The sequence below is a fragment of the Pseudophryne corroboree genome, chromosome 2 (assembly GCF_028390025.1).
Source record: "Pseudophryne corroboree isolate aPseCor3 chromosome 2, aPseCor3.hap2, whole genome shotgun sequence".
Lineage (NCBI taxonomy): Eukaryota > Metazoa > Chordata > Amphibia > Anura > Myobatrachidae > Pseudophryne > Pseudophryne corroboree.
The window spans coordinates 788,759,724-788,787,535 of NC_086445.1; the positions used below are offsets into that span (position 1 = coordinate 788,759,724).

The window sequence follows — 27,812 nt, forward strand, 5'->3', positions numbered from 1 at the left end:
TCTAGGTATCATCTTCAAAGAGCACAAATATCAAATTGCAGTTCCACATTAAAGCATTTAAATATTGATGTGAAGTTCACTTCTGGGTCACAATATGAAAAGCAGGTAACTATACCCACAATATATTAAGCTATGAGCTACACGTTCAGAAATAACCACTCCACAAAAAGCAAATGAAACAAAATGATTGATTACCTGATTCATAGATATATGCAAACACAATTTTTTGCAGTTGAGTGATATCATCAGTCTGCATATGTTTCAAAATAGCACTGTGATTTTTTGTGGGCTATGCCCCCAAACAGAGCCATTTTGGGTCTTTAGTATAGGCTGTACAGTAGAGAGTCTATAAAATGAATTTTCTGTATCAAACATATTTATCTCATAAATAATATAAGTGGTCAGGGAAAGGACATCCTGCAAACTCTAGCAAGTAGGAGGCAGAGCTGAGCTTTCTAACTACACAACCTCCCACCTCAGTTAAGACATCTGTCTCTTCTTGCTGGCAGTTGCCCTCTGGTCCGGTGCACTGATTAAGCACTCAGATTAACAGACACTGCAGACTTGGTAGACAAAGCTGTTGCCACTAGGCATGTCCTGTCCATTATACTGTACTGTATGTTGTGATTATGACTTGAGATGCTGGCCCGGGGTCTTTAGAGGTAACTGGAAACCTTTCCTGTGTTTGCCTATGGGTGTAACAAGAAGTAAGAAGAGGCAGAGATTGAAATATGTATTTTGACTTACAGTAGCAGGCACATACAGTATCTAATTGTCAACTATCAAACAATATGGAGACTATTATGGTACAAGATGGACTACAGGCTGAGAGGTACATACAGTGTTGGACAGGGGCATGAAGGGTCCACCGGGAAAATGCAGTTATAGGAGTCCATGCTTAAGGGTGTGGCCAGCCTACAAAGGGGCGTGGCCAGTCACCACATAGGTTTGGCTAACCATTACAGAGTACATGTTCTGTACCCCTTGGTAAATATATAATAAACCATATTTTTGTGAAGTATAATGTAACATAAGTATAGTGCATAATTCAAGTGTACTAGGATAGAGTCTGGAACCTGATCCCAAGAGGAGGAGGAGGAGGGCCCACAGGCAGTGGGGCCCACCAGTGGTTTCCCCTGTTCCCCTGTGGGCCAGTCTGGACCTGGGTACATAGTAACCAGGGCTAACGCTGAACAAGAGCTAACCAGGGGTATCTTGTTTAACTAGCTGCATCCAGGTAGCAAATGAGCTGAACAAAACATAACCAGGAATATGCAGTATGCTGTAACTAGCTGCATTAAAGTCGCATATGAGCGGAGCAAGAACTAACCAGGAAAATCTAGTATAACATCCAGGTAGCAAATGAGTGTAAACCAGTAAATTATGCAAGAGATCAGAACAACAGGGACACAGTGTATTCCAGAGAATGTACCCAAGGTCAAGACAGTTGGCAGATAGCAGAACTACTGTTTAGAAATTCACCAGGGCAATATGTACAATGTGCAGGAGCAGGGCAGAAAGGATGTTATCCACATCAGAAAGGTTCCGTCAATGATTATCACACAATAACCACTCGGTCACATAATTGTGTGTCTCACCATCTTAAAACTCATGCATTAAGCATATCTTGTTGTTAACTTGCAGGGAGTTTACAAGTCTGAGTGGAAATTATATGTCTGTGCTGAGAATCTGAAGACCTTTTACCTGCACCTTAACTAACTGCACGGTAAGTGTCCGCACCTGGAATGATGTGCTTATATGAGCGCTATTTTTACTGTGACTGCGTAACTCCAAAAACAAATTGGGTGCAGGGAATTGCTGACTCACACACTCAGCATAATGTGAAGCTCCATGTTAGCATATTTAAAATCCACTGTATATCTTTAAGGTTTCCATGGAAATCCCATTTTTGATATTAATTTTTTGAAAGAAAATTTAGTTGGTGAGGGCTTAGTAGTTCATAATGCAGCTAGCCACCATTGTGTCTGGTTTGGCATCTGTTTATAAAAAATAGGTTCTGTGACAAGTATATACATGCAGCAAAAACAGCACTAAAAAGAAGGATCCCCAAGACTTATTAGACAATAATAGAAGCAAATATTATAATGCAGTCACTGTGTAAAATAACCTGTAACTATAGTTCCGTAAAATAAAATAATAATCACCCTTTATTTCCAGAATGTCTCAGAATAAAGTCCCAATGTCATTGGTGATACATATATGGTATCGGAAGCTGGTGATATCAATCCTTTTTCATAGATGAGGTGATGTAATTAGTCAATCACTTTTCAGCCAATCTATGCTGGCAGCACAAATAATCATTTGCATGATATGCACATAGGGGGTCATTCCGAGTTGTTCGCTCGCAAGCTGCTTTTAGCAGCTTTGCACGCGCTAAGCCGCCGCCTACTGAGAGTGGATCTTAGCATAGTAAAATTGCGAACGAAAGATTCTCAAAATTGCGATTACACACCTCTTAGCAGTTTCTGAGTAGCTTCAAACTTACTCGGCATCGGCGATCAGTTCAGTGCTTGTCGTTCCTGGTTTGACGTCACAAACACACCCAGCGTTCGCCCAGACACTCCTCCGTTTCTCCAGCCACTCCCGCGTTTTTCCCAGAAACGGTAGCGTTTTTTCGCACACACCCATAAAACGGCCAGTTTCCGCCCAGAAACACCCACTTCCTGTCAATCACATTACGATCACCAGAACTAAGAAAAAAACGTGAGTAAAATTCCTAACTGCATAGCAAATTTACTTGGCGCAGTCGCAGTGCGGACATTGCGCATGCGCATTCGCGACTAATCGCTCCGTTGCGAGAAAAAAAATAAGATTTTACTTACCGATAAATCTATTTCTCGTAGTCCGTAGTGGATGCTGGGGACTCCGTCAGGACCATGGGGATTAGCGGGCTCCGCAGGAGACAGGGCACATCTAAAAAGCCTTTTAGGTCACATGGTGTGTACTGGCTCCTCCCCCTATGACCCTCCTCCAAGCCTCAGTTAGGTACTGTGCCCGGACGAGCGTACACAATAAGGAAGGATCTTGAATCCCGGGTAAGACTCATACCAGCCACACCAATCACACCGTACAACTTGTGATCTGAACCCAGTTAACAGTATGATAACAAAACGAAGTAGCCTCTAAAAAGATGGCTCACAACAATAGTAATAACCCGATTTTTGTAACAATAACTATGTACAAACATTGCAGACAATCCGCACTTGGGATGGGCGCCCAGCATCCACTACGGACTACGAGAAATAGATTTATCGGTAAGTAAAATCTTATTTTCTCTAACGTCCTAGTGGATGCTGGGGACTCCGTCAGGACCATGGGGATTATACCAAAGCTCCCAAACGGGCGGGAGAGTGCGGATGACTCTGCAGCACCGAATGAGAGAACTCCAGGTCCTCCTTAGCCAGAGTATCAAATTTGTAAAATTTTACAAACGTGTTCTCCCCTGACCACGTAGCTGCTCGGCAAAGTTGTAATGCCGAGACCCCTCGGGCAGCCGCCCAGGATGAGCCCACTTTCCTTGTGGAGTGGGCCTTTACAGATTTAGGCTGTGGCAGGCCTGCCACAGAATGTGCAAGTTGGATTGTGCTACATATCCAACGTGCAATCGTCTGTTTAGACGCAGGAGCACCCATCTTGTTGGGTGCATACAATATAAACAACGAGTCAGATTTTCTGACTCCAGCTGTCCTTGAAATATATATTTTCAATGCTCTGACAACGTCCAGTAACTTGGAGTCCTCCAAGTCGCTAGTCGCCGCAGGCACCACAATAGGCTGATTCAAGTGAAAAGCCGAAACCACCTTAGGGAGAAATTGAGGACGTGTCCGCAATTCTGCCCTGTCCGAATGGAAAATCAGATATGGGCTTTTGTACGACAAAGCCGCCAATTCTGAAACTCTCCTGGCTGAAGCCAGGGCCAATAGCATGGTTACCTTCCATGTAAGGTATTTTAAATCTACCGATTTTAAAGGCTCAAACCAATGAGATTTGAGAAAATTTAGAACCACGTTCAAATCCCACGGTGCCACTGGAGGCACTATTGGGGGTTGTATATGTAGTACACCTTTTACAAAAGTCTGTACTTCAGGCACTGACGCCAATTCTTTCTGGAAGAAAATTGATAAGGCCGAAATTTGAACTTTAATGGACCCCAATTTTAGGCCCATAGACAATCCTGCTTGCAGGAAATGTAAGAATCGACCCAATTGAAATTCTTCCGTTGGAGCCTTCTTGGCCTCACACCACGCAACATATTTTCTCCAAATACGGTGATAATGTTGTGCGGTCACATCTTTCCTGGCTTTAATTAAAGTCGGAATAACTTCCTCAGGAATGCCCTTTTCTTTTAGAATCCGGCGTTCAACCGCCATGCCGTCAAACGCAGTCGCGGTAAGTCTTGGAACATACAAGGTCCCTGTTGAAGCAGGTCCCTTCTTAGAGGTAGAGGCCACGGATCCTCCGTGAGCATCTCTTGAAGTTCTGGATACCAAGTTCTTCTTGGCCAGTCCGGAGCTACCAGTATTGTTCTTACTCCTCTTTTCCGTATAATTCTCAGTACCTTTGGTATGAGAGGCAGAGGAGGGAACACATATACTGACTGGTACACCCATGGTGTTACCAGAGCGTCCACAGCTATTGCCTGTGGGTCTCTTGACCTGGCGCAATACCTGTCCAACTTTTTGTTGAGGCGAGACGCCATCATGTCCACCTTTGGTTTTTCCCAACGGTTCACCATCATGTTGAAAACTTCTGGATGAAGTCCCCACTCTCCCGGGTGAAGGTCGTGTCTGCTGAGGAAGTCTGCTTCCCAGTTGTCCACTCCCGGGATGAACACTGCTGACAGTGCTACGACATGATTCTCCGCCCAGCGCAGAATCCGTGCAGTTTCCGTCATTGCACTTCTGCTTCTCGTGCCGCCTTGTCGGTTGACGTGGGCGACTGCCGTGATGTTGTCGGACTGGATCAGCACCGGCTGATCCTGAAGCAGAGGTCTTGCTTGGCTTAGGGCATTGTATATCGCTCTTAGCTCCAGTATATTTATGTGAAGAGACTTTTCCAGGTTTGACCACACACCCTGGAAGTTTCTTCCCTTTGTGACTGCTCCCCAACCTCGTAGGCTGGCATCCGTAGTCACCAGGACCCAGTCCTGTATGCCGAATCTGCGGCCCACTAACAGATGGGCCGTCTGTAACCACCACAGGAGAGACAATCTTGTTCTTGGTGACAATGTTATCCTCTGATGCATGTGCAGATGCGATCCGGACCATTTGTCCAGTAGATCCCACTGGAATGTCCGTGCATGGAATCTGCCGAAAGGAATCGCTTCGTACGAAGCCACCATTTTTCCCAGGACTCTCGTGCATTGATGTACTGACACAGTTCCTGGTTTTAGGAGGTTCCTGACAAGTTCGGATAGCTCCTTTGCCTTCTCCTCTGGGAGAAATACCTTTTTCTGAACCGTGTCCAGAATCATGCCCAAAAACAACAGATGTGTTGTCGGAGTCAATTGAGATTTTGGAAGATTTAGAATCCACCCATGTTGCCGAAGCACTACTTGTGATAGTGCCACACTGGCTTCCAGCTGTTCTCTGGACTTTGCCCTTATTAGGAGATCGTCCAAGTACGGGATAATTAATACGCCTTTTCTTCGTAGAAGAACCATCATTTCGGTCATTACCTTGGTAAAGACCCGAGGAGCCGTGGACAAACCAAACGGCAGCGTTTGAAACTGATAATGACAGTCTTGTATCACGAACCTGAGATACCCTTGGTGTGAAGGGTAAATTGGGACATGTAGATAAGCATCTTTTATGTCCAAGGACACCATGAAGTCCCCCTCTTCCAGGTTTGCTATCACTGCTCTGAGTGACTCCATCTTGAACTTGAATTTCTGTATATACAGGTTCAAGGATTTCAGATTTAGAATAGGTCTTACCGAACCGTCCGGTTTCGGTACCACAAATAGTGTGGAATAATACCCCTTTCCCTGTTGTAGGAGGGGTACTGAGGGAGACGTTGGTAAAGCAGACTTTAGGAACCGGCGAGGAGGAGACCTTTCGAACTCCAGCATGTACCCCTGAGATATTATCTGCAGGACCCACGGGTCTACTTGTGAGTGATCCCATTGATTGCTGAAATTTTTGAGCCGACCCCCCACCGTTCCTAAGTCCACTTGTACAGCCCCAGCGTCATGCTGATGGCTTTGTAGAAACCGGGGCGGGCTTCTGTTCCTGGGTAGGGGCTGCTTGCTGCCCTTTCTTACCCTTTCCTCTGCCCCGCGGCAGATAAGACTGTCCTTTTGGTCGCTTTTTATAGGAGCGAAAGGACTGCGGCTGAAAAGACGGTGTCTTTTTCTGTTGGGAAGGAGTCTGAGGTAAAAAAGTGGATTTGCCGGCAGTTGCCGTGGCCACCAAGTCCGAAAGACCGACCCCAAACAATTCCTCTCCCTTGTATGGCAATACTTCCATATGCCTCTTGGAATGCGCATCACCTGACCACTGTCGCGTCCATAAACTTCTTCTGGCAGATATGGACATTGCGCTTACTCTTGATGCTAGAGTACAAACATCTCTCTGAGCATCTCGCATATAAAGAAAAGCATCCTTTAATTGCTCTAGAGTCAATAAAATACTGTCCCTATCCAGGGTATCAATATTTTCAGTCAGAGAATCCAACCACACTACCCCAGCACTGCACATCCAGGCTGAGGCTATTGCCGGTCGCAGTATAACACCAGTATGCGTGTATATACTCTTCAGTGTAGTTTCCAGCCTCCTATCTGCTGGATCCTTGAGGGCGGCCGTATCAGGAGACGGCAACGCCACTTGCTTTGATAAACGTGTGAGCGCCTTATCCACCCTAGGGGGTGTTTCCCAGCGCGCCCTAACCTCTGGTGGGAAAGGGTATAATGCCAATAACTTCTTTGAAATTGGCAATTTTCTATCGGGGGTAACCCACGCTTCATCACACACATCATTCAATTCCTCTGATTCTGGGAAAAATACAGGCAGTTTTTTAACCCCCCACATAATACCCCTTTTTGAGGTACCAGTAGTATCAGAGAGCTGCAAAGCCTCCTTCATTGCCGTGATCATATTGTCGGTACCCGTGTCGACTGACTGAGGTAAGGGACGTTTTACAGCCCCTGACGGTGTCTGAGATGCCTGAACCGGTACTAACTGGTTTGCCGGGCGTCTCATTTCGTCAACTGACTTTTGTAATGTGCTGACATTATCACGTAATTCCATAACCAAAGCCATCCATTCCGGTGTCGACTCCCTAGGGGGTGACATTACCATCATCGGCAATTGCTCTGCCTCCACACCAACTTCGTCCTCATACATGTCGACACACACGTACCGACACACACAGCAGCCACACAGTGAATGCTCTATTGAAGACAGGACCCTCCTAGCCCTTTGGGGAGACAGAGGGAGAGTTTGCCAGCACACACCAAAAGCGCTATACTGTATATAACAACCCCTAGAAGGTGTTGTTTCTATATATGCGCTCTCAATATATAATTATATCGCCAATTTATGCCCCCCCTCTCTTTGTTACCCTGTTTCTGTAGTGCAGTGCAGGGGAGAGTCGTGGGAGCCTTCCTCACCAGCGGAGCCGTGCAGGAAAATGGCGCCGAGTGCTGAGGAGAATAAGCTCCGCCCCTTTTTCGGCGGGCTTTTCTCCCGGTTTTTCTAATAAACTGGCCTGGGTTAAATACATACATATAGCCTTAATGGCTATATGTGATGTATTTATTTGCCTCTAAGGTACTCTGTATTGCTGCCCAGGGCGCCCCCAGCAGCGCCCTGCACCCTCCGTGACCGAGATCCGTGAGCCGTGTAGCAACAATGGCGCACAGCTGCAGTGCTGTGCGCTACCTCTATGAAGACTGAAGTCTTCTGCCGCCTGTTTCCGGACCTCCGTTCTGCCGTTCTTCAGCGTCTGTAAGGGGGATCGGCGGCGCGGCTCCGGGACGAACCCCAGGCTGACCTGTGTTCCGACTCCCTCTGGAGCTCAGTGTCCAGTAGCCTAAGACTTCAATCCTCCTGCAGGCAGGTGAGTTGCAAGTCTCTCCCCTAAGTCCCTCGTTGCAGTGCTCCTGTCGCCAGCAGGAGACACTGATTAGAAACCTAAAAAAAAACTTTTCTAACTAGCTCTTTAAGAGAGCCACCTAGATTGCACCCTCTCGGACGGGCACAAAAACCTAACTCAGGCTTGGAGGAGGGTCATAGGGGGTGGAGCCAGTACACACCATGTGACCTAAAAGGCTTTTTAGATGTGCCCTGTCTCCTGCGGAGCCCGCTAATCCCCATGGTCCTGACGGAGTCCCCAGCATCCACTAGGACGTTAGAGAAATAACGAGCTAACAACTCGGAATGACCCCCATAAAATTAAACAGAAAAGAGAGACCGGTAGAGCACACTTAAGAAGGTTAAAAATGTAATAAAAATGCACTTACAAAGTAAAAATATATATAAGCAGAGGTTAAAGTGAGCTGCAACAGGGCGCAACTGCGTTCCGTCAGTTCCAATTGGAGACAGAACGCAGTTCCGCCCTCTTCCTGCTCACCTAACGCAGAATGTGAGCCCAAAGCCGCATGGGGATGCTGGGCATGCGCTGAGATTGTGTTACCAGCGGGCGCCGGCACCTTCCTCTCAGCGGCAGCCGGAGCTCACTCTGAGCTCCAGTTGCCGCTGTGTGCGGCTGTGCAGCGCTATGGGAGAGATGTCATGACGTCTCTCCCATAGATCTGAGGAGCAGGTGGCCAGGCGGAGGTCAGCGGTCCGGAAGCAGGAGCGGGGCTGTTTTTTTTGTGTGTATTTGTGTGTGAAGAGGCGCTACTTGGGGGCAGCTTCTACTGGTGGCAGCTGTACTGGGAGCATAACTATAGGGGACATCTGTACTGGGGGCAGCTTCTGCTGTGGGCATAACTACAGGGGGCATCTGTACTGGGGGCAGCTCTACCGGGGGCATCTGTACTGGAGGCAGCTCTACAGGGGGCAGCCCTACATAATTTAAATTGGGGATACTATTGGGTGACCACGTCCCTTTCTTTTTTGAGACCACGTCCCTTTTTGCAGCGCCCGCCTACGGCGAGCACAAGCCCTGTACAGCTAGGGGAGGGGGGGGGGGGTGAGTTCCACCACCTCTCCAGGACCACTTTAAGAACTGTATGTAAGCATGTAATACATCAGCCGTCTCATGTGCAAGGACATCTTATCGGACCAGATCGCATCCAAAAAAATCAGAGTCCCAGATTCCTAGCTTCTCCTTGGTAGGTCAAAGCAAGTCAGTCCCCAAAGCAGCCGGTCAGTGTAAACAGCCGGACCACTTACTGCGTTTCAAACCTCAATGGGTTCTTCATCAGAAACATTATGTGGTTACTTATACTGAGCAGATATAAATACCCCCATAAATTACACATATGTGACATGTGACAGCTTGCGTTCCACCAGATGGTCCACTGCACATACCTGTATATAGAAATGGTATTTCTAAAAACCAGAAGTGAATGTCCTGCTATGTATTTGGTTTGCATTCCAACAGTCGTTGGCTGGTCTCGTCATTATTTCTTGAAAGTGGCTGCTCTGAGGTTTGTTTATTCCATAAACAAATCAGATCCGCATCACTGGAAAAAAAAATATATAGAACAAAGGGTTCCACTAATCCAGATGAGCTTCACTTGCAGTGTGAAAGAATTGATGATTGCAATTCTCTCCTTATTTTACATTCCATTTGTATCATAACCACATAAAGTGGTATAAGGTCCATCCTTATAAAGTGCACGAACAAAATAAATATATAAATAAATGGGTATTAAAAATGATTGTTACACATAAAATACTGTAAAATCAAGTTAAAAAACATGTAATTTCAAAATCCTTTAGGAATAAGTGTACCAAGTTTAAAAATCCATTTAATTTCCGTCTTTGAAAGTCTCGTTTCTAGGTCTATTGTTCTCCATGTTGGCTTAACCTGTTCAGTTACCCCAAACTCTTTTAAGCCGCTCATAACTTTATTGTGATTACATAAACCTTTTATTTAAGCTAGTTTATCACTAAACAAAAACCACACCACACACTGAAATAAAGACACGGACACAGTAGCTGGAGTTAAAGGTCAGACGATGTTTATTAATCGCTGACCAACTCTTTAAACTAATAATTGAGGCCGAATTAGAATTGAATTGAATATATATTTAACTTTAGTTTGGAGGATGGCAAACAGAAAACCGCTGCCAAACACCAGCACCCGTCACCTAGATGAAAACCACCAAACCAAGGAGGGGAGTACACATACCCCGCCTCCTTCCCGCATAACCCGCATTGTGCTGGCTTTACCCCTCTTTCTCTGGCAAACGTTCGGTTCCCGCAGGGGAACGTCTAAATGTCCAACCGCAAGAAAAGGACACACCTGCCGTCCTTCTAAAGAGGGAGCCCCACAATGACCACTTATGCCTGTGTGACAGCTGGTTGGCAGCGATTTCCCGCCAATCTGGCTTTCAATAGCCCACAGCAAGAACAAAAAACGTAGACGCATTCTGGGAGGGCGGGCGGGCATAAACTGAAAGGCAAGAGGAAGTCTAGCAAAATGGCCACCCCCTATATACTAACCTAAGACCCTCCTCTTCATCTTGATGCACAACCCTCTAATCCAATAGGAAAAACCAACCGGGAAAACTGATCTGCCTAGCAACTGCTTAGTCATTTAACAACCAATCACAAAAAGTTGATCGCTTATATGGCCTCAGGCTTATGCAGCCTTCAGCTTATCTAAGCCGCTCATAACTTTATTGTGATTACATAAACCTTTTATTTAAGCTAGCTTATCACTAAACAAAAACCACACCCCACACTGAAATAAAGACACGGACACAGTAGCTGGAGTTAAAGGTCAGACGATGTTTATTAATCGCTGACCAACTCTTTAAACTAATAATTGAGGCCGAATTAGAATTGAATTGAATATATATTTAACTTTAGTTTGGAGGATGGCAAACAGAAAACCGCTGCCAAACACCAGCACCCGTCACCTAGATGAAAACCACCAAACCAAGGAGGGGAGTACACATACCCCGCCTCCTTCCCGCATAACCCGCATTGTGCTGGCCTTACCCCTCTTTCTCTGGCAAACGTTCGGTTCCCGCAGGGGAACGTCTAAATGTCCAACCGCAAGAAAAGGACACACCTGCCGTCCTTCTAAAGAGGGAGCCCCACAATGACCACTTATGCCTGTGTGACAGCTGGTTGGCAGCGATTTCCCGCCACCAAGGTTTACCAAACCGCCACCGCCATCCGCAACCACAACCTTAACCAAATAAGAAACTAACTAGCTCTAACGAAAAAGACCAAAAATATCCTCCAGAAAAAACTGCACTTCTTCCGGCGAAAGGTGAACCCCATCGTCTCTATAGAACTGCCTGTTCCGCAGCACCAGCAGAGGATGCTTAATTGCCACTCCGCCTATGGCCTTGACAAAAAGAGACACCGTCGAGTTCACCTTTTTGCGTGCTTTCTCCAGCGCCGAGAAACGCACCGCACCACGCCAATGGAAACGGGGCACCATTTCCGACCAGACAATGCATACCCCAGGCCAGTGACAACGTATTGCCACTACATCCGCCTTTATAGACAAAATCAAGTCTATGCCTTTAACTCGGTCCAGATCATTACCACCCAAATGAATGATAATACAACTGGGGCGACCCCAGCGGCGCTCCCGAGAAAAAAGGACGCGCAACAGATCACCCCATAACATGCCCCTAACACCTAACCATCTAAATTGCCTGGACCCAAAAATCTCAGTCGCCCTAGATGCCATGGGATGTTTCTCCGCCCAAAAAACATAGGAATGACCAACCATCCATATGTGGTCTCCAAAATTGATGACAGCTGTAAAAGAAAATATCCTAATGTCAGATTACGCACATAATCTGTAACTTAAACACAACGTAACCAATTAAACCCACGTGAAGGAGAAAACTCAAAAAACCTCCCGTGGACCTTGATAGAACAGCCAATTGAAATTAGGGCCCCTCGGAGGAAAAATTTTAAAAATTCGCTTCACACCCTCGATTCCTGAACGGTAAGCGTTCAAAAACCGACGAGTAAACACGTTTTTGGGTTAGCGCAACAGGCGCACTTATAACTTATCTATACGGACATAGGACATATAGGAGGCCGACTTCCAGCGACCCAACTCCCGAATAGCCGCCGGTGATGAACCAGCGGCCGCCGCATGGGTAGCCGCCCCAATCCGAAAGGAATGAGTACCGAAGTCCGCCTCCTGCAAGCCCAACGCCGTCAAACATTTCTTGAACACCGATGAGAACTGAAACTTTGTCAGAGGGTCCGACTGCGCGTGCACCAACAACTGGTTGCCCCCCGGAGGTCTTAACCGCACATACTCTTGCGTCAACCGCAGCGGGTAAACGCCCGTACCTCCCTGAGCCTCCAAGGACAACCAGCGACCCCGACCTGTTTGATCTGTCTTGGACCGCACAATCCTACAGAGCAACAGGCCCTCCTGCAAGCGCACATTCTCGTAGAGCAGACCCGATTCCCGGGACGCCTTGCTGCTCGCCACTAACTCGCTCACCCGAAAAGCCCCAAAAAAGGCCAGGGCATAAGCGCTACTAAACAATGCCACCTCAAATTCCGAGGACGCAATCTGAGGTAGCACACGCAGCAATTCTGCTAGCAGCTGCAACGTTATAGGCCTATGCGAATCCGCAGGCGCCGGGTGCAACCTAGCCCAGCCTTTCAGCGCTCTGGAAAGGACAAACGACCCCGTGGGGTCCGCCGTCCCGTGGAGTCGCGAGTGAAAGGCGATGCCCGCAAGGGCAGTAGCCATGGCCGCTTTTGACCTACCGTTTTGGTAATGCTCCCAAACAAAGGTCAACAGGGCGTCGGCCGAGGACTCACCTGCTACCCCGTACCTACTCTGAAAGGCTGACCAATCCCGCCATGCAGCATCATACGCTCGTAGCGTGGAGGGAGCCAGTGCACACCTGGCTAATGCCGTTAAACCGCTTCGACCATCTGCCAGACAGAAGGTGGGCACTGTAACCCCTCTGCCTCCGCTCCCGGAACCAACGTCCTGAATTTGTCAAACTGGAACCGGGACAATGCATCCGCAATTCCATTGTCAACTCCAGGAACGTGGCGAGCCCTAAAATTAATATTGCGCTGCAAACACACCAACACTAAATGCCTTAGCAATCGCAGCGCCTGCGGAGAGGAGGAACGCTGATTATTAATCGCATGCACTACCCCCAAGTTGTCGCAAAGAAACAAAATGTCCCTATTTGCGAACCGTCCGGCCCATAACTCAAGCGCCACTAAGATCGGGAACAATTCCAGCAAAAGCAGGTTCTTGGTAAACCCACGCGTTACCCAAGATGCCGGCCAGGCCGCAGCGCACCATGCGCCAGCGAAGAACGCGCCAAACCCTAGACTGCCGGAAGCATCCGTGAACAATTGCAGCTGCTTACTGGAACAACAAGGAGCGGGCCACAAAACTTCCCTGTTGAAGGACACCAGGAACGAGACCCAAATCCGCAAATCATCCTTGATCTCGCGGGAAAGGTACACGGAGTGATTCTGCCGAACCGTCCCCGCGGTGGCCCGCTCAAGTTTGCGACAGAAAATCCTACCCATGGGGATAATCCGACATGCAAAATTGAGAGAACCAAGCAAGGACTGCACCTGCTTAAGCCGAACCCTGCGTTTTCCTAAACAGTCTGTAATCAAACCCAATAGTTTCCGCACCTTATCCTCGGGCAAGCGACAGCACCCCCCTACCGTGTCAATTTCGATACCTAAATAGCTAAGACAAGTGCAAGGACCCTCGCACTTATCCTGCGCAACCGGTACCCCTAAAGCGCAGAATAACGACCTGGCCACCGAGAGAATGTCCCCACAGACCGAACTGTCCCCGGGCCCTACAAAAAGAAAGTCATCCAGGTAGTGAGCCACCCCCAGTTGCCCGGAGGCGGTCTGGACGCACCAGTGTAAAAATGTGCTAAAGCACTCAAAGTAGGCGCAGGAGACAGAGCAACCCATGGGGAGACACCGATCGACGTAGAATTCGCCCCCTATTTTGAAACCCAGAAACCGCAGGGAATCTGGGTGTAGCGGGAGTAGCCGAAAGGCCGACTCCACGTCCAATTTTGCCAACAGACTCCCCGGACCACAATCCCGCACTAAGCGCAGCGCGTCGTCAAACGACTGATATCGAACTCTGCACTGGGCTTCCGGGATAGCGTCGTTGACCGACAACCCCGGCGGGTGCGACAAGTGCTGTATCAAACGAAACTTACCTATGGCCTTCTTGGGCACTACCCCTACTGGGGAAATGCACAAGGAGGGCAACGGGGAAAGGGCATAGGGCCCAGCCATGCGCCCCAGCCCAATTTCCTCGTCAACCTTCCGCCGGACTTCCTGCGGGAATTCCCGAGCCGATCTCAAATTCTGGCGTGCAACCACATACACCGAATCCGGAATTGGCAAACGAAAACCGTGCTGAAAACCCTCCAAGAGAAACGATGCCGCCGCCTCATCGGGGTACAAGGTAAGCCAGCGCTGCAACTCGGGAACTATAATCGGGGAGAAGGCCTTACTTGCCAACTCCACCGGCCTCGGTGGAAGCGGCAGGCTTACTGCCTGTCGCCGCGGTGCATTCTTTGGCCGGGTGACTTGCTCCACACAACCTACATGAGTGGCGAAAACGACAACTCGTTCCTTTGACGCATTTGCCGTCGTTGTAGGCAAAGCACTTGCCTTTCCCCGCCAATCGGGAAGCCGCCGCCCCGGCCGCCCCGGGCTTCTTGGCCGTGACGTCCGGGGTGGGTTTGACCTGCTGCGTGACCTCCAACCACACCTCAACATCCTTGAAACCCGCGGGCAGGATGGGGTTGCCATCCTGATTGCGACGAAACTTCTCGTCGTAATCCCGCCACGCGGAACCCTTGGATTTCAAGTACATATCGTGTACTAAAAACAAATATTTCACCAAGTTGGCATACTCCGAGGGACGCGATTCCGTGTAGCAAGCCATGAACACCAAAAAACCACGCAGCCACTGGTGAAAATTGCGAAACGCATTTTCCCCCATACCACCCGGCTTCTTGGCTGCGTCAAAACCTTGCCGCATTTCCTCCGTAAGGGTGAATATGTCTACATACTTCCCCTTACGGATTTTTTCCCGCATGCGCTTGCGAACCCCCCTTGTAACTGCCGTGTTGGCGCAATGTACCATCTCGCCGTAACGGGGTGGGTCAGAGGGGACCACCTGCGCAGGAGCGGCCACCTTATGCGCCTCCTTAGCCATTCGCCGCGCGATGAGCCTAGCTAATTTACGCGGGCGCCGCGGAGAGCCGGATGATACGCTGCTAGAAGACGAGGAACTACAAGTTGAAACGTGTAAAGGAATGTTTAGCTCACCGGAGTTCGAAGGACCCGGAACCGCGTCGTCCGCTGCACCCGCCTCCGCTGATGGCCGTACCTCCACGTTCGCCGTCGCGCTCGTCCGCGACCTTCGCCTCGTGTCGGGCGTAGCCCCTGAATTAGACGGGACCTGTGAGGGAGAAAAAGAGGGGACAACAGGCACAGGGGGAACCAGAACATCATTAACAATTGGCCGCAATTGCGGAGGGCCCGCCCCTCCGCTCCGCGGCAGATGGCCGCCCGGCAGCTGCAGGGAGGGGGCCCCTGCCGAGGTGTACCCGATCGACTGCGTAAAGGCCGACCCGCTCATTGCACCAAAACTCGCGGGGTAAGACGGCCGCCACGCCGTATGCGGCGGGCAGACGCCTGCCCCCGCCCATCCGTATGACGCCGGAAGGAACTGAGGGGGCGCCGGGAGAGGGGGCCAACTCTGTGCCACCTGATACCCACCGCCCGGTGCCTGTCCTGACTGCAGGCCCGCAAAGGCCGGCGAGGGCACCGCGACTCGGGGGCCACCGACCGACCACGTGGACTGCACGCCGGCGCCCGCGCTGGACCCGTGCGGGGAAAATTGTGTGCCGGACACCGTCATGAAGCCCATGGAAGGCATGCTGGCGGCTAAGGGGAATGCTGGAGCCGGAGGCCACGCAAAACCCCCGGGGAAGGACTGGCTCCCCGCGAAGCCTTGCTGCGCTGTTACCGCAAGCACCCCGCCGGGCGTAATATAAGCCGCCGAGACGGACGCCTGCGTGGACCCGAAATGAAAAGGACCGGGAAGGGCGTGGGGAGGAGTTTGAAAACCTGCAAGCGGGGGCACAGCTAATGGCGGCTGGGCGGCTGACGGCCAGAGGGCGCTAGAGCAGGCCCCCGAGGCCGGGGGGAAACCCTGCCACGTGGCCGCCGCCGGGGCGGGTGTGGCGGCAGCCGCTGCCACGTCCCCCGCCCCAGCCACACTCGGCCGCACATTACTCAAAACACCCTGGGGTGTGCTGGTCCCCTCGCTGGAAGGGGGTAGGCTGGGGCCCTTTGTTGTCCCAGGGACAGCGGGAGCCGCTACCCGCTGTCCTGGGCTCATATTACCCCGCTGAAGATCGACCCCCCCCTCGCCCCCCGCGGCTCTGCCGCGGCCGTCCGGCACCGCTTGTGCCCCCAGGACGCCGCCGAGAGCCGTCCGCGGGGATGGAGGAGGAGGGCCGGAGGCACTGAACGGATGAGGGTGAGGATCTGGGTGAACCGCTGGGGGCGCCGGGGCGCGCGGCCCGGCTGGGCCGCGCGCACCTGCGCCATGAGACGAACGGCCGCTGGCCGCCGGGGGAGGAGGACTACAAGCGCCCGACGCAGGAGGGAGGGGAGAGGCCCGTCCCGCTGCTAGCGCCGGCGCGCGCGGCTCGGCCGAGCCGCGCGCCCCTGCACCACGTGACGAGCGGCCGCTGGCCGCCCGTCTCCGTGCGGCAGGGGAGCGGGCTGTAACTGCCCGTCCCCGCCGCCTGTCTGCAACAGGGGAAAGGCCTCTCTGAGGCGCAATGCTCGGGGAGCGGAAGGCGCTGCCCGCATCCACGAGGCGCCTGGGGGGGGGGAGCTGATCGTCTAGGACGAGGCATGTCAGAGGAGGGAGACGTCGGCAAAAGCAGGCAATGACCGCACAGAGAGGGGGCACAGCACTATATAATGCCCTAGAGAAGGCAAATGAAATTCAAAACCAATTTACAGACAGTTGAAATAAGCAATAATACTTATCCTTCCTGGGCATAAACTGAAAGGCAAGAGGAAGTCTAGCAAAATGGCCACCCCCTATATACTAACCTAAGACCCTCCTCTTCATCTTGATGCACAACCCTCTAATCCAATAGGAAAAACCAACCGGGAAAACTGATCTGCCTAGCAACTGCTTAGTCATTTAACAACCAATCACAAAAAGTTGATCGCTTATATGGCCTCAGGCTTATGCAGCCTTCAGCTTATCTAATATGAGCTAACAATGAATGTGACTCCAGCCCTTTGCGGACATTATAAATATGTTCAGCAAGACGTACTTTAAGATTTCTACTGGAATTGCCGACATAAACAAGTGCACAAAAGTATTTTACTGCATAAACAATATTAGTTTGACATGTAAAAAAATACTATATTTTATAAGTAATTCCATTAACAATAAAATCAATAATTTTGCTCACAGCGCTAGCCACCATTTGACACATAAGACACAGGGGGTAATTCAGAGTTGATCGCAGCAGCAAATTTGTTAGCAGTTGGGCAAAACCATGGGGGTCATTCCGACCTGATCGTAGCTGTACTAAATTTAGCTCAGCTACGATTACTGACACAGACATGCGGGGGGACGCCCAGCACAGGGCTAGTCCGCCCCGCGTGTCTGGCCTGGCCCCACTGCACAGGTACAAAAGCATTGCTCAGCGGTGATGCTTTTGTACTTGTAGAGCAACTCCCAGCCAGCGCAACTCCTGTGGCTAGCCGGGAGTTACTTGTCGCTGTCAGGGTTGCAGTGGCTGCGTGTGACATCACGCAGCCACTGCGGCCTGACCCCCCCCACACGGTCCGGCCACATGTTGGCCAGATCGTGCCCCGAAAACGGCGGCCAAACTCCCGCCCAGCGATCGCCTCTGCCTGTCAATCTGGCAGAGGCGATCGCTAGGCAACGACGGCCGAGCGCCGCCTGGCATGTGCAGTTCTGACCCGATCGCACCGCTGGGAGAAACTGCAGAGTGCGATCGGGTCGGAATGACTCCCCAAGTGCACTGCAGGGGGGGGGGGAGATATAACATGTGCAGAGAGAGTTAGATTTGTGTGGGGTGTGTTCAAACTGAAATCTAAATTGCAGTGTAAAAATAAAGCAGCCAGTATTTACCCTGCACACAAACAAAATAACCCACTTAAATCTAACTCTCTCTGCAAATGTTATATCTGCCCCACCTGCAGTGCACATGGTTTTGCCCAACTGCTAACAAATTTGACGCTGCGAGCAACTCTGAATTACCCCCATAGTCCGATCGGTGGAACCCTGCATTCATACGCTGGATCTAGTATAATTTTCTACGGTGTTTCTAACCAATTTTTCTCTAACGTCCTAGTGGATACTGGGGTGGCATTAGTACCATGGGGTATAGACCGGGTCCATTGGAGCCTGGCACTTTAAGAAATCAGTCAGTGTGTGCTGGCTCCTTCCCTCTATGCCCCTCCTGCAGACTCAGTTTAGAAAAATGAGGAGCCGGGTGCATTCCTCTGGAGTTCCAGAGAGTTTTCTTCAGACTTTATGTTAGTTTGTTATTTTCAGGCAGCACTGGTTAACAACCAGTCTGCCTGCGTCATGGGACTTAGGGGGGTGGGGGGGGGGGGGGGGAACTGAACCAACTTAATATAGAGTTAATGGTTCGTATCCCCGCTGACAGGACACTGAGCTCCTGAGGCGCTGTTTCTCATGCCCCAGGGTGTGAGCCCGCGCCGGCAGCATGTCGCCACCCCTAACAGATGCCGAATAGACGCGGGGCAGTGAGTACTAAACCGGGGTCCAAGTTAGAGGGTCCCCAGTGACAATGGCGGCATTAGGGAGTGGCGGTCACTGGGCCTTGATCTGCAGAGCCTGCTGGGGACCCACACTGGCGCAGAGTAAAAGGGGATCCTAATCTTTCTTTTTACACAATATGACATTAAAATTCCAGTATAATCTTTATAGGGACCGCGTGCCATTGAAGGGGTGGGGCTTCCTGGAGAGCGGGACCAGAAGCTGAAAGGCACCATTTCCTGCTGCTGCTGATGCTGACTACAGGCTACACGCTGAGACTGCTCCTCCACAGAGCCCACTGAACCACCAATTATACTGGTACCAGGGAGTCTGATAGAAAGGGGGGAGCATATATACAGCGGATTATACCGCTGTGCTAATAGCAAACATATAAATATACCCAGCGGGGCGCTGCTCTGGACTGCGGTATTGTGTGCTGGTCCCAATCCTCTCTGTGTCACTCCATTCAGGGCTGTCTGGGCTTATTGTGCTGTTTCACTAAGGTGTTTTCACTGCACTGTGTTATAACTCTGTGTTTTCTGCTGTAAGCATGTCTAGGAAAAAAGAAACTGTGTGTCCCTCTTGCAACACCAAGTTTACATCCTCTTCACAAGGGTTAGATGAGGGAGAATTGGAGGTAGAAGATGACAATGCTCTGTCCCCGGGGGTTGAGGCCCTGATTTATGCTATTAAAGAAGTCCTCAACATACAGGATAAGGAGACAGAACCAAAAGAGGAATTGTTTTTAATGTAAAACCAAAGTCCTCTGTCACCTTCCCTATCTCAAAAGAATTAACTCCCTTTCCAAAGAGGCGTGGGTAAATTCTGACAAGAAATGTATTACTCCTAAGCGGTTACTGATTTCCTTTCCCTTTCCTGCTGAGGATAGGAAAGTTTGGGAAAACCCACCGTTCGCGGATACTTCAGTGTCCAGGCTGTCACGTAAAATCGTACTGCCTGCATCGCCACACTATTGCTTGCGGCTGGATATCTAGGGCCATTGTTAAATGGTCTGATAATATAATAAATGGGTTTGACTCCCTACCTTAGAAGGAGATCATTACACTACTACATATCCAAGATGCTGCAAAGTTTATGAGTGAGGTAGTTAAGGAATTATGGGGTCTATTTACTAAGCCTTGGATGGAGATAAATCCGACAGAGATAAAGTCCCAGCCATTTGGCTCCTAACTGCCATGAAAAATGACAGGAGCCGATTGACTGGGACTTTATCTCCGTCTGATTTATCTCCATCCAAGCAGGGCCGGCGCTCCCATTAGGCAGCTTTAGGCAGCTGCCTATGGGCGGGGGATCTGAAGGGGCGGCCCGCTGAGGCTGCCCAGGAGAAAACAGTGGATAAGTGACAGTAGAAGGTGAATGCAGTGGACCCGCGGCCAGGGGATAGAATGGCGTCATAACAAGGCTGTGACAGCATGGGGGGTGCAGGGGGCACAGCTTGGTGTACACTGTGTCTGTGCATACTGATCGGCCACCACTCACCTGATGCAGCATAAAGAACCTGCTGTCAGGCAAGCCCGATCTCCGTTCAGCCAAGCTCCTGTGGCTGGTCCCGCCCTTAAGACCAATGAGGTGAATCTCTTTCTAAACAGACCCGCCCCCTAAACCCTTTCTAAACGTTCTCCTATTTGACTGACATGTCAAGCCGCGGATCCCTTGTGCGTTGTGACGACGGTGAGTTACAGTATATATCAGCACTGCATGGCAGCTCTTCTGGCCAGTCTCATTCTCCTGCTCCCACTGTCTCCTTATCTGTACTCACCCCCCAGGAGCCTTTCATCTAAGAACAGATTAGCTTTTTTGCATGGTTAGCTGCTGTTCTGTGAACGGAGGATAGGAGGTCAGAGGTGGTGGGGAGGGCAGCAGTATCTGTAAAGTTAATCTGCTGCAGCTCCGATCCTAGAACTGCTGGGCTAATAACACAGATCCTGTATAAAGCAGGCATCCAGGACTGGGGGCTTTTCAGGCATCCTGGGGGAGGAAGCTGCTAAAAGTTCAGCTCTAGGAGATGCACTTTGCAGAGTTAGATAAGTAATAGCAACATCACGTGATCCTGTCACCTCCCCTGGTCACACTACACCTGGGCTAATCTGCACACACCACCAGGCAGAATGTACTCCCTGCCCTGTCTCACCCAGGTAAGTGGCTGGAGGTTTGGACACTAGGTCGTGGCTGCCACATGGCTATTGGTGCCTTCCAGTGCCAACTTTCTGCAGGGTCTGGTGCTGTTTGACCCATACAGACAGGCATGTTTCTTGAAGGTAGATGACTAGGAATGGCTGCCTTGCAATCTCCCAGGCAGCTCTAGTTTCATCAGTGCTTTTACTGTAATCTGTGAGTGAGTTTGTAGACATGCATTTAACACATTTTGCATTGTACATGTGCACACACAGGTGGGATGTATCAACACTAAGCTGCACTAAAAAGAAAAATGCAGTTTTCAGAGTTTTTACCTTTTTTTTTCTTCCTTTTTTTTATTGCACAAAGCTCTATAAATGGTGTTGCCAAAGAAGCCTTTGGACTTCTTTCAGTAGAAATCCCTGGACAGGGATCTTTCAAATCCCTCCTTTTCCTCTAAATGCGCTGGCCGACTGTCATAAACCTAGATGTCATACAGATGGAGCCACGCAGACGGGGGCGAGAGGCATGCCTATGTGCGCCTCGGCCCACCGCCAAGCGTACACAGATGCTCCCATTCAAAGTGAACGGGGCACATCTACAACGCACATGCTTCCCATTCATTCCCGGCGGAGCGCACCTAGTCGCAGATGGAGCCACGATTAGCGTGGCTCCATCTGTACATCCGCCCATAGATATATATAGAAATTGGAATAATTCATGTGACTATCAAAAAATAAAAATAACCCCCCCCCCCCAAAAAAAAAAGAACTGGCACTGCATCCACTAAACCCACCAGTATTGATCGTTCCAGGGCCTCAGTAGCGGCAAAACACTGACGGGCCTGGTTCTGCTTCTATGGCAGCACACCTGGAGACTGCTCAGGGCACACTAGTGTACCACGGCAGTGGTTGAAAAACACTGGTATAGTAGGTGTGTGATTATAATCCCCCCATCACTGTTTACATTAAGGATCTTCCTCTCTATGGGGGTAATTCAAAGTTGATCGCAGCAGCAGTTTGTTAGCAGTTGGGCAAAACTGTGTGCAGTGCAGGGGAGGCAGATATAACATGTGCAGAGAGAGTTAGATTTGGGGGTGGGTTATTTTGTTTCTGTGCAGGGTAAATAGTGGCTGCTTTATTTCTACACTGCAATTAAGATTTCAGTTTGAACACACCACACCCAAATCTAACTCTGCACATGTTATATCTGCCCCCTCCCCTGCAGTGCACATGGTTTTGCCCAACTGCTAACAAATTTGCTGCTGCGATCAACTCTAGATCTGGCAATCCTACTGCTTGCTCTCATCATGCTAGATTGAAAGCTATTCTGTTTACAACCTTATTTTTCAGTTCACTGGAGGAAAGAGGGGGTTGGGGGGGTTGCGGGCATAATGTGTAAGGGGTACTACTGTGTGGTATAATGTGTACAAGGGGCTCTAGTGTGCATCTTAATGTGAGCAATGGACATAACTGTGAGGCGTAATGTGAATAACATCTACTGTAGCAGTGACAGGGAAGCCGTCCTCTCTCCCGGGTACAAGTCATACTTCCCCACTGAGCTCACCCTGTGCCACAGCATGGTCTGGCAGTCATGCCTCTGCAGCATGGACAAGATCCACTACCGATATTTATCGGTGCGACTTCATTTGTCTCTGATGTAGTAATGCCAGACCAGAGCTGCTCGGCCATCCACATCCTAATCCGAGAGCCCCTCAGCCGCCACTCCCAGGGAGCGGGTCTGATACACATTATCCACCATGGTCCCCGCTACGCATCTGGAAGCTACTATACACACTGCACCCTGCAGACACACTACCACTCTTGCACACGCCCCCACATTCATTGACCAATGACAGTGGCAGCAGCTGCGTGAGGTCCCGCACTGTGCACAGGAACAAGTTCACCAGCCAGCCAAGAACAGGTCACCGCGCAGTGCCAGCATGGTGCGGTGAAGCTGAACCCTGACACAGATCTATCTCCTCCACGCTTTTTCACCTAAGGGTGTGTGTGAAGGGAGGATGGGGGGGGGGGGGGGAGCATAAATTTTGCCTAGGGTGCCAAATTACCTTGCACCGGCCCTGCATCCAAGGCTTAGTAAATAGACCCCTATGTCTCTTTAATGGCCATACCACGGCTATGGTGGTCTCGGCTCACAGAGCCCTGTGGCTGCGACAATGCTCAGCAGATGCTGATTCCAAAAGAGTTGTTGAGAACCTTCCTTTTACAGGGGATTCCTTGTTTGGAGAATAACTAAACAAGTGGATATCTTAGGTGACGGCAGGTAAGTCTACCTATCTGAAGTCTGCTACACCTCCTGCTAGATGTCCCTACCCTGGTCCCTCTCTGTAGTCCTTTCGTGTGGCAAAATTCAGAGCCAGAGGTACGTCCAATGCTGCTAAAGGATCTCACGGTAAGTCCTATAAACCAGCAGCTGCTGGAGCCTCGACCGGGCCTCCGGATCCTCATCCACAAAGCCCTCCGCATGACGGTTGGCCCCAGCAGCAAGGCAACTTCAAGGTAGGTGCTTGCCTTCAGCACTTCGCCCATGTGTGGACAAAGTCCTGCCGGGATCCTTGGGTGAGGGAGCTCATATCCTAAGGATACCGGCTGGAATTTCAGGAAATACCTCCTTTCAGATTCTTCAAGTCGGCCTTACCAGCTTCACCTGTAGCAAGAGTTACCTTGCAAAAACCAATTCATAAACTGTTTTCCACAGGAGTTATTGTTCCAGTACCTCCTTCGTTGCACACAAAAGGGTTTTACTCAAGGCTCTTTGTGGTTCCGGAGCCGGACGGCTCGCACGGACGATTTTAAACCTCAAATCCCTGAAGTTGTATCTTCGCGTGTTCAAATTCAAGATGGAATCCCTAGTGGGCAGTGATCTCCGGTCTGGAGGAGAGGGAGTTCTTGGTATCTCTGGATATCAAAGATGCATACCTTCATATCCCAATAGGGACACCCCATCAGGCTTACCTTTGGTTTGCTGTACTGGATCAACACTTCCAGTTCCAGTCCTTACCCTTTGGTCTCTCCACAGCCCCAAGGGTCTTCACAAAGGTCATGGCAGAGATGATGCTGCAATTGCGCAAGATGGGAGTCAACATAGTCCCATACTTGGATGATCTCCTGATAAAGGCGGTGTCCAGGGAACAACTGCTACACAGCATCAACTTGACAACTCGCCTGTTTACGGACCACAGATGGATCCTAAATTTCCAGAAGTCTCACCTGGAACTATCTCATGGAATTCAGTTCCTGGGAATGATCCTGGACACGGTATCTCAGAAGGTATTCCTTTCCGATGGACAAGGCCTTGACTATCAAGGCTATGATCCGCTCGGTGCTCTGGTCCTGCAAAAACTCGATTAATCTTTGCATGCGATTGCTGGGCAAGATGGTAGCCTCCTACGAGGCAATACAGTATGGCAGGTTTCATGCGTGTCCGTTCCAGCTGGATCTGCTGGACAAGTCGTCAGGTTCTTACCTGCACATGCACCAGAGTATAACTCTCTCACCAAAAGCATGGATCTCCCTGTTGTGGTGGCTACAGCTCTCTCACCTTGTGGAGGGTTGGTCTTCAGCACCCAGTCTTGGACCCTACTGACAACAGATGCCAGTCTCAGGAGTTGGGGTGCTGTGACCCAGGGTGCCCAGTTCCAGGGGAAGTGGTCAAGTCAGGAATCTGCCCTTACCATAAATGTCCTGGAACTCAGGGCATTTTTCAATGCTCTTCAGCAGGCCTCCTATCTCCTTCGGAATCAAGCCATCCAGGTGCAGTCGGACAATGCCACGGAGGTAGCGTTCATCAACTGACAGGGAGGAACAAGAATCAGGGCCGCAAGTGCCATCTCAGCCATATTCATTCCAGGAGTGGACAATTGGGAAGCGGACTTCCTTAGCAGGCACGACCTCCATCCGGGGGAATGAGGCCTTCACACTCAGGTGTTCCAACAACTGAGAGACTATAGTAATTGTTCTTTCATTTTACAGTACTATGGTCACAGGTTTTTTGAGCAGTGACTGCATTATAATATTTGCCTTCTGTTTATAAAAATATAAATGAGATGACTTCTACAAGCAAGTTGATTTAACAAATTTACCTGATTGTGCCCCACAGAAGTATTTCCCAGAAGTTTGCCATCTGTTGTCCAGCAATTAAAGCAATGACTATATAAAGGCTTCTTTTACCCCTTTTCCTCACTGGGGTAAGACATTTTCTTATTTGATGGACAGAAGGCTGAAATTTTTGTCCCTGCATTCATTACAGACAGGTGAACATAGGAGATGTATGGTATATAGTTCAATACCGGGAATGTACACTGTGAATATCTGGTTATGTTTATGGGTTGTACCGTGTCCCTACTGTTTTCTAATTCTTTACAAGTGTACTATTCTGTTTTTTGTATTCCATGTGGTCTAAATCAACAACATTTTAATCTGCTCATGTTCCATATTCGAGCAAAAGGTCCATGAGTCCATTGCCACAGCATTTCCTCCTTTCAGACTTCACTCACTCTCCACCCTTCCTTGACACCTCTTTTCTAATTACTGCCTTATCCCTCTCCTATGCCCATTGTCTGGGTGTCATCGTTGATTCTGTGCCCCCCTCAACACCCACACATTTAGTCCTCCCAATTCTTCGAGCTCCATAGCATTTCCAGGATCAGAGCATTAACCTGCCTCAAAGCTACTAAAATGCTCATCCATGACCATTTCATCTTTCAGGTACACTTTTGTAACCTACTCCACACCAACCTATAGTACCACCTTGACCCTCTTCAGTCTATCCTTAACTTCACTGTGTCACGATCCGGGTATCTGGACGCCATTTCTTACCCATCAGATGCCTCCTAAGGCTGGCTCAGCGCTCCAGGACCGGATCCCATCTGTTATCCTAATGTTCACATTCCTGCATCCTCTCCTGTCTCTCTGAGACGCTGTCACAGTAACGCCTTATTACATCTGGCATGGCGTCTCCCGCGGCCTCCGCCGCCGTCCCTGAGCTTCTGCATGCAGAGTGTCAGAGTGGCGATTACGTCAGCCGCGGCCTCCGCTGTGTCCGCGTGGTTGGATGTGCACTTGTCAGCCTGGCGTCTCCTGTCTCCAGTGGCCGGCGCCGCCATTACTGTTTTCATTACCACATGGATTACAAACCAAACTTCCCTCCAAGTGTCTGCATGGGCGCAGCCATCTTGGATTCTGTCAGCTGATCATTTCCACCAATCTGTTCTCAGTATTGATAATCTGCATAATTGCCTAGCCAATCCCTTCCTTGCTGCAGGTATAAATACACTGTGCCTGAGCAAGGAAGGCGTCAGTGCTTTGGTTGTCAAACCTAGTTCCTGTTTGTCTCTCTCCTGTGATTGTCTTCCAGGTTCCAGCTCCTGTCTCAAGACTTCCACCATAGAGACCCGCACCAGCATTCCACCTGCGGTGTAGCCTGACTCTCCAATCCATTGTGGATTCATCTGTTTCCAGCTACAACATTTCCTGCTTCCAGCTCAGCTTCCAGCAGAGTACAGCTTCCCTTAAAGGGCCGGTGTCCTTTCTACACTTTACCACTCTCCACCGGTATTATTATTTCTCCGCTCTCAAGTTCTACATTTCAGTTCATATTTCATCGCTCCCAAGTTCATTTATTATTTAACTGGTTCCAGCCAGTATCCACTCCGTGCTAACAACAGTCTGGTTCCAGCCAGTATCCACAGCAGCTGTTTTACCTTCAGCAACCCAGCTTTTCCTGGAACACCAGCTGGCACAATCCTGGGTTATTTCCATTGCTACAGTCGGGCCTGGTAAGGACTTTCCATCTAGAAGATCATAAGAACTATCTCACACTACCAGTGCCCTGTGGCTCCTGCCATCCTGTAGTACCCAGGAACTGTATTTATTATTTGCTGACTTTTACGTTTTCTTTTACTGCTGCTGTGTTGCGGAGTTGTCATAATAAACATCATTGACTTTTATCTAAGTTGTCGTGGTCACGCCTTCGGGCAGTTATTATTCATGTTACTTACATGTCCAGGGGTCTGATACAACCTCCCAGGTTCCGGTACATCTCAGCCCCTACAACTGAGGCTGCCTCCCGTCAGCTCAGGCCCTCAGTTGTGACAGTAAGCACTGACCTAATGAATCCAGCCGGAGACCAGGATCAAGCGGCCAGGCCGATGCAAGAACTGGCAGCCCGACTAGAACATCAGGAGGCTGCACAGGGCCACATCATCCGCTGTCTCCAGGATCTCTCTACTCGGCTGGATGGGATTCAGACAACTCTCCGTGGATCAGGCGCATCTGGTGCGTCAACCACAGTGACTCCAGCTATAACCCCACCCACCTTACCCATTTCTGCTCCACGTCTTCATCTTCCAACACCAGCAAAATTTGACGGATCTCCAAGATTCTGCAGGGGATTTCTCAACCAGTGTGAGATTCAGTTTGAGCTACAACCTGGCAATTTTCCCAGTGACCGTACAAAAATTGCCTACATCATCTCTCTTCTCAGTGGCTCCGCCCTTGACTGGGCATCACCGTTATGGGAGAGGTCCGACACCCTGCTATCTTCTTACACTGCATTCGTGTCAACATTCAGGCGCATCTTCGACGAGCCAGGCCGGGTAACCTCAGCTTCATCCGAGATTCTCCGTTTACGCCAGGGGTCACGTACTGTAGGACAATATCTGATACAGT

General features: G+C 49.9%; 1 long non-coding RNA gene across 1 annotated transcript in view; it reads right to left on the minus strand.

Annotated features, from left to right (window-relative positions):
• Positions 1–358: 358 nt before the first annotated feature.
• The window catches only part of LOC135051243 (uncharacterized), a 99,917-nt gene continuing 72,463 nt past the window's right edge, over positions 359–27,812 (minus strand). The window contains exon 4 of the long non-coding RNA XR_010242125.1: positions 359–689. This is a non-coding gene — a long non-coding RNA (uncharacterized LOC135051243). The remainder of the gene's footprint in view (positions 690–27,812) is intronic.